The sequence below is a fragment of the Hyaena hyaena genome, unplaced genomic scaffold (assembly GCF_003009895.1).
Source record: "Hyaena hyaena isolate Hyena2069 unplaced genomic scaffold, ASM300989v1 scaffold_1731, whole genome shotgun sequence".
Taxonomy (NCBI): Eukaryota; Metazoa; Chordata; class Mammalia; order Carnivora; family Hyaenidae; genus Hyaena; species Hyaena hyaena.
Window position 1 is genome coordinate 148,070 of NW_024082365.1, and position 7,460 is coordinate 155,529.

The window sequence follows — 7,460 nt, forward strand, 5'->3', positions numbered from 1 at the left end:
ATAAGGTGCCTTTGTCCAGGAAACAGGATCGTGTTTTATAATCGCTGGTGCTTCTTCTGGAAACATGTGAGAAACACAAGCAAAGCAACCTACAGAAGAAATCAGGAATTAGTGGCTGTATGGTCAACACCATTTAAATGATGTCAACTTGATTTCTTTATTAATTGACCTAAGTGTTTACGATAAAACTTTTGAAGCACATTGCACTCTTCCCAGGTATATGGAAATCAATATAGGTTTTAAGTGTTCTAACACCAAAATCACTGCAACCAGACTTATTTCAGAGTAATAAAACTAATTTTTTTCTTCATTTCCTCTCTTAGCCAGGTTTCTCAAAAAGCTGAACCTAAAGTAGACAGTTTATAAACTATTATTTTATTAGAAGTATAATCTTGTCCTAGGAAATGTAATACCACATCAATCTGCACTTATCTCAGGTTTTGAACAGGTCTTTCGTAGAGCATTGTCAGTGTATGAAAAATTTTTAATTAAAAAAAAAATTCAAGTCTCCCTCTAGTGTCCAAACTGCTATTTTACAATTCTGCTAGATATCAAATGAAAAATTAAATTCAGATGGCAAGATACTGTTTAATCTTCTAGAGAACAATATTTTAATTTTTTTAATGTTTTTTATTTATTTCTAGGAGAGAGAAAGACAGCGTGAGCAGGGGAGGGTCAGAGAGAGAGGGAGTCACAGACCGAAAGAGGCTCCAGGCTCTGAGCTGGCAGTCAGCACAGAGCCCGACGCGGGGCTCGAACCCACGAACCGCGAGATCATGACCTAAGCGAAAGTCGGACGCTTAACCGACTAAGCCACCCAGGCGCCCCGAGAACAATATTTTAAATTGTTATGTGATAATGCATGGTTTAATGGAAGGCAGGGATCAGCAAACATTTTCGGTAAATAACAGATGGTAAATATTTTAGGTATTACAGAGAACATACTGTCTCTAGAGTAAGAAAAACACAGTACCTTTGTGATTTTTTGATATTGTTTTGATTTGTTTTAGCAACCATTTAAAAATATAAAACCCCTGGACTGTGAGGGCGGCTCATTTGGTTGAGCAACTGACTCTTGATTTTAGCTCAAGTCATCATCCCAGGGTATTAGGATTGAGCCCTGCATCGGCTCTGTGCTGAGCATGGAGCCTGCTTAAGATTCTCTCTCTCTCCCTCTGCCCCTCACTCCTTCTCCCCTGCTCACATGCCCATGCACTTTTGCTCACTCTGTTCTCTCTCACTGAAAAACCACACACACACACACACACACAAATGGACCAGATTCAGGTTATAGTTTGTTGGTCCCCAGGAAAAATGCCACCCATTGTTAAAACATTCAAAGTCTTGGGTGGCTCAGTCAGTTAAACGTCTGATTCTATTTTTGCTCAGGTCATGATCTCATGTTTCATGAGATTGAGCCCTGCATGAAGCTCTGTGGTGCCAGTATGGGGCCTGCTTGGGATTCTCTCTCCCTCTCTCTCTCTGCCCCTCCCCCACTTGCTCTCTCTGTCTCTGAAAATAAACAAACATGAAAAAATTTAAGATTTATATTTTATTTTTATATCTATTTATAATTAATATTTAACTTATTCATTATATATATAATATATATATTTGTGTATATATATACATACAAACACATATATATGTGTGTATATATATTATAGATATATACTAATACATACATATATGCTAGTACATATGCCTATAACATTGATACAGTTTGTTTTTAAAGGTAAATAATGGGGCACCTGTGTGCGTCAGTCTGTTGAGTGTCCGAATTCGGCTCAGGTCTTGATCTCACAGTTCGTGGGTTGGAGCCCAGCGTGGGGCTCTGTGCTGACAGCTCAGAGCCTGGAGTCTGTTTCGGATTCTGTGTCTCCCTCTCTCTCTGTCCTTCCCCCACTCGTGCTCTGTCTCTCTCTGTCTCAAAAATAAAGAAACTATAAAAAAGTTTTAAAAAGGTAAATATTTATAACATCAAGTGCTTTACAAATATTAGTTTATAATGTTTATGCTTAGGTTAGCATTCTGAAGAATCATGGCATTTTGGTAGGTTTCTAAAATTTAGAAGAGCTCTCTGTCAGTGCAGAAATTCTTAGTACAATATCCCTAAAAGAGGGTCTGTTAGCTGCAGGTCAAAATGTTCTTTTCTTTTAAAGACTTCCTGCCTAACAGCCAGATGGCGCTAATTGTTTAAATGTCTGAGTTACATGCACGTTGTTGAAATTTCTATCTGCATGTGATAATTCTGCTCTTTGGAGATATTCAAACCTGTCCACTACATCATCCTCCATGTTTCAGGTCTCCAAATATTTGAAGATATTATGTGCCCCTACCTGGCCCCTTTTATCAGAGATTCTGAAACACCATTAGCAAAGCAGTTACATGCATGATCTCTGAATTTGCTGTTGTTCAGTTGGCCAATAATTAGTGCCAGTTTTTACTAATTGCTGGTCTTGTTACTTTGGACAAGACCCTTGAGCTCCCTGAACTGGAGAAAAGAAAATTGGTACAGAGGTTGAGTCCAACACTTCAACGACAATATCTGGATTTAAATCCAACCCCACCTCTTGTTAGTTGCAAACTGCTGAATGCCACTGTGCCTGTTTCCTCACCAATAAAATACATCCAAGAATAGCACCAATATCAAAGACTGCTTGAGAGGCTTATCAGGGACAATGCTTATCTAGTGACAGTGACATGAAAACACTCATAATGACTTGCTGTCATGCATTTTCTTCTTTCTCAATAATTATTTTTACACATAATTTTTAGTGACTGATTAAGATTTTATCTTAAAGAGATACTACTATTCACTTAACAATTTCAAATAATGAGGTAATTCTGTAGCTTTGTAATTTTAACAGTGCAGTAAATACCTGTGCACACAAGCCTTTGTCTTTAAGTGAATCAAGGTGTGTTTCCAGATGTGTTCAATGGTTCAATGAGCATGAACCCATTAAGTCTCATACTACTCAATCGTTCTCAAAAATATTACACCAATTTTCCCTTCCATCAGAACTGTTTTGAGTTGTGACCATTTAACTACATCCTCATCAGTATTCAGTTGCTAATTTTTTATGTATTTGCTAATATCTATGAGTATATCATTCTTTTCTGATAGCAAATAACCCAATTTTCTTTTGACAATTTAAGGGAAATAAAGGAAATTATTAAAGAATATACACATGTGTTAGAAGGTTACAAATATTTTAGAAATATATATATTTATATCTTTGACCAGCTGAAAAACCATGTTTCCCATCCTTACTTAAATATGAGGCCCCATTTGCCTTTGGCATACCGAAAAATATGCTGAACTCATTTTAGAAAATTCTATTCTGGAGCATTTCTTCCATATATTATCTGAGTTTCTACAATTCCTATCTTCCTTGGGTTAAGGCAGAGAAACTTTTAGAAATACAGCTATAAATGGATTGTATATCTATAAAGCTCTAATTCTGAAGTTATTTTACCTCTCCCCTCTCAGACAAAATGGTCTAAACTAAACAGATTCTTATGAAAATACATATATTGTATGTAGTATTAAGTATACATGTTACAGATACTATATAAAAATATTTAACTATGCAAGTTCCCCAATTAAAACACTAAAACTCAGGCAGAAGTAATTACCAAATATCATTATGCACTGTGTGTCCTAAAGAAAGGATTAAAAGCAAAGAATATTTAAAACTTTTTGCTGATTCATAATATATTCTATTGAAAAGTGCAGTATTTGACATCATTAGCCTCTAGGGAAATGCAAATCAAAACCACAATGACATACCACTTCACACTCACTAAAATAGCTATAATTTTTTAAATGGAAAAGAACAAGTGTTGGCAAGGATGTGGAGAAATTGGGACCCTTTTATGTTGCTGGTGGGAAAGTGAAATGTGCAGCCACTATGGAAAATGATTTGATGGTTCCTCAAAAAGTTAAACACAAAATCACCTTATGACCTAGCAATCTCCCTCCTAGGCATATACCTAAAATACTCAAGACAAATACTTCTTCACAAACGTTCATAGCAAAACTAGTCACTTTAACCAAAAGATAGAAACAAAACAAATGGCCATCAGTGGATGAATGAATAAGCAAATATTGCATACACATACAATGGAGTATTTTTAGCCACAAAAGAAATAAAGTCCTGATACATGTTAACAATGTAAATGAACCTCAAAACTATTATGCTAAGCAAAAGAAGCCAGACACAAAAGGTCACATAAAATTGTATGATACTATTTATATAAAATACCCACAATAGTTAAATCTATAGAGGCACCTTGGTTGTTACCAGGTGCTGCTGGAAGGAGGGAACGGGGAATGGCAGCTTAAGTTGGGGGAGGTCATTGAAAAGACGTGACCACTGATTTACCAGTGAGCTGGACCTCAGACCTCCTCACTCCTTCCCCAGTCCTTGGAATGTGAATTCTGCTTAATTTCCTCACTCCAAGAGGCTGCTCCCAGGACACAGCTTTGAGATAGTGATGTTGTGTTAAGAACACTTTCATAGTATATATGATTGAAATCCTGTTAAATCTTCCACATAAATTGTAAGAGTCAGTGGGCAGGCAGGAGAGGGTGATGAGGGAAAGGCAAGCTCACCACCCTCCAACCCCCACACGAAGGTGGGATATGTGTGATATTTCCCAGGCACTCTAGACTGCCAAGAACAAAGGAAAAGGGAAAACATATGGTTAACTGATGGAGATCACAGTCATGCAGGGCATGAGTCTCCATCAGTTTATATACATCTTAGTAAATTACAAGAAAAAGGCAATCTTATCAATAGCCTAACCTCCAGAAACCTGGATAGAAATGCATAGTAGAACATTTCTCCAGGGACTCCCTACTATCTTAATGTTAATGCCTTACTAGAGGAAAAACCTTAGCTTGATAATAGCAAGGACTCCAGTATCTTATGAGTCCGCTTTTGCAAACGAAACTCCTTTGGGAGGCCTCCCTCTTGTCTTTACCTCCCCTGACTCCATAGTATATAATTAGTCACTTTTCACAACTTCAGAGCAGCTCTACCTGCCCAGGGGCCCTGTCCCCTTGCTTTAATAAAATCACTTTTTTTTGCACCAAAGACATCTCAAAAATTATTCCGTGGCCATCAGCTCCAGACTCCCACCACTCCAAAACCCATGAAAGAGATCATTTGTCTTGCTTCTGCCCAAGACAAGCCTCTGCTGTAAGCCCCCTTTGCCTATGAAAACTGCCACCTATCAACCTGGAGTCGTGTGCCTTTCTTTGGTCTCTCCCTGCTCTCTGAGTATGTGGGCCAGTTTCAGATTAAACTCAGGAAGCTGCTGAGAATGTTGGGAACCAACAGCTTAATGGATACAGAGTTTTCTTTCGGAGTGACAAAATGTTCTGGAACTAGATGATTGTGATGGCTACACAATATTGTGGAATCTACTAAATGCCATTAAATTGTTCACCTTAAAATGATTTATTTTATGTTATGTGAATTTCAATTAAAGTTTTGTATTTCAATTAAAAATTATTTTTTCCAATTTCTTAAATTTAAGAAAGGTGAAAGATCTTGTACTCTGAAAATCATAAGACATTGAAGAAAGAAACCATAAGACATTAATGATGATATAAATAAAAAGATACACCATGTTCATAATATTTTAACTTAATTCAAAATATTTTTAAATTAATAGAGAAAAGATGATATAACATATCCTGTGAAAAATAAACATGTTTCCCAACAAAAGAATATGCTGTCCTTTGTGACACTAGGATTTATATCATTTTCCCCACATAGTTTGTCCTAAGTTACTATAATCTTAAACTTTTTTAAAGTTTTAAAAATAAACAACCCAAAATAAATCCTATGCTTTTATTCTTTAACCAGTATTATTAATTTAAAGTAATAATTTGTAAAGGTCATGAAAGGAAAGGCATTTTGAAGCTTGCGGGGTAGGGAAGGAGTAGCACAAGTAACAAAAATCCCAGTTTTATTGAAAAAAAAAAAGCATAGTCTTCCCAGAAATGCATGCCATCAGAAGAATTCACTCAGATACCTATTTTTTCCCAAAATTCAATTAAACTCTAAAATGATTCCCTATATTTAGAAGAGAAATAAAATCACTGGAACAAAGATATTACACTTCAGTTGACAAAAAAAAGGGAAATATATTTATTATTTGTTATATATATAATTATTAAATATTATTATTATGATTAAGGTACAGAATGTTGTCAATGTTCAATTGTTAAATATGCTTGGAGCCTATGTACATACTTGTATCTTGTTTTGCTTCCAAGAGTTTCTAATGACTGAAAAATGGATCAAGTGATTCCATCCTCATCAGGTCAACTTTGCATATGATGTTATACTTTTGGAACTAGAAAGAAAGTTTATTTGAATTGGTCTATTTTTCAATTATTTGTAGATTTCTGTGTATTATAATCATAATAATGGTTATATAATATAATATGGTTACCAAAACCATAAAAAAAACATAAAATTGTATATCTCAAAGTGTCAGATTGACAAAAGTCCTAACAAAATTAACACGTTAAATTAACAAAATTAACATTGTCTATACATTTTATTTAATTGAATATATTGAAAGAGTAATAAATTATTTCTCCAACACAGTTTATGGCTATGAAGACTAAAGCTTTAGGAATCCATGAAAACTAACCAAGTTTCAATACTACAGTTGGATCAGAGATGCACTAAATTAGAAGTTCCCAAAGCTAAGTAATGTTAGTTTTGAAGACACTATTTTCATTGTCTTCAGGAAGGGATTCAATTCTCTCTTCCAGTCTTAAAGTCTTTCATAACTTAACCCCATCAGTAGACCACTAAGAGCACAAACCAATTCTCATTGTATTTTCAGGTTAATCAGTTGGAGTTGATTTCTTTTTAATTTTAAAAGAGTCTAAAAGTTAAATCTTTTTGCTTTATTTTATTGCTTAAAATCCGTATAATCCTTTTAGCCAAGTTGATTTAGAGCTAAAGCACATAGGAACTACTTAACACTTGGCTGATGGATAATATCAACAACTTAAGATAAATATAGTTCACAACTTTAAGAGAATATACAGTTTTATACAAGTAATAATTTAACAAATGTAGTCTCCTCTAATAAAAATATCTTGATAAAGTTTTCGTGACAAATACTCAAAAGCAAGTGTACTGGCTGATAACCTCTCTCCAAACAAAGAAAGACAAAGAAAAAGCAGATCTAATAGCAAAATTAACGGGGGAAAACTTTTCTTACCTCTTCAACAAACAGACCAGGGCAGAAATCGACTTTATAATGATAAAATAAGTACAGAAATCTTAACATTTGTTCTAACATTTGCATAATGCTTTTCTCTTTCTGTCTAGTAAGTTAATAGCCAGTTCAATGTTTGCAAGTCAAAGCCCCTCTGTCCATAGGATTAACCTGAGTTAGTTTTTAACAACTTATGAATAATACCA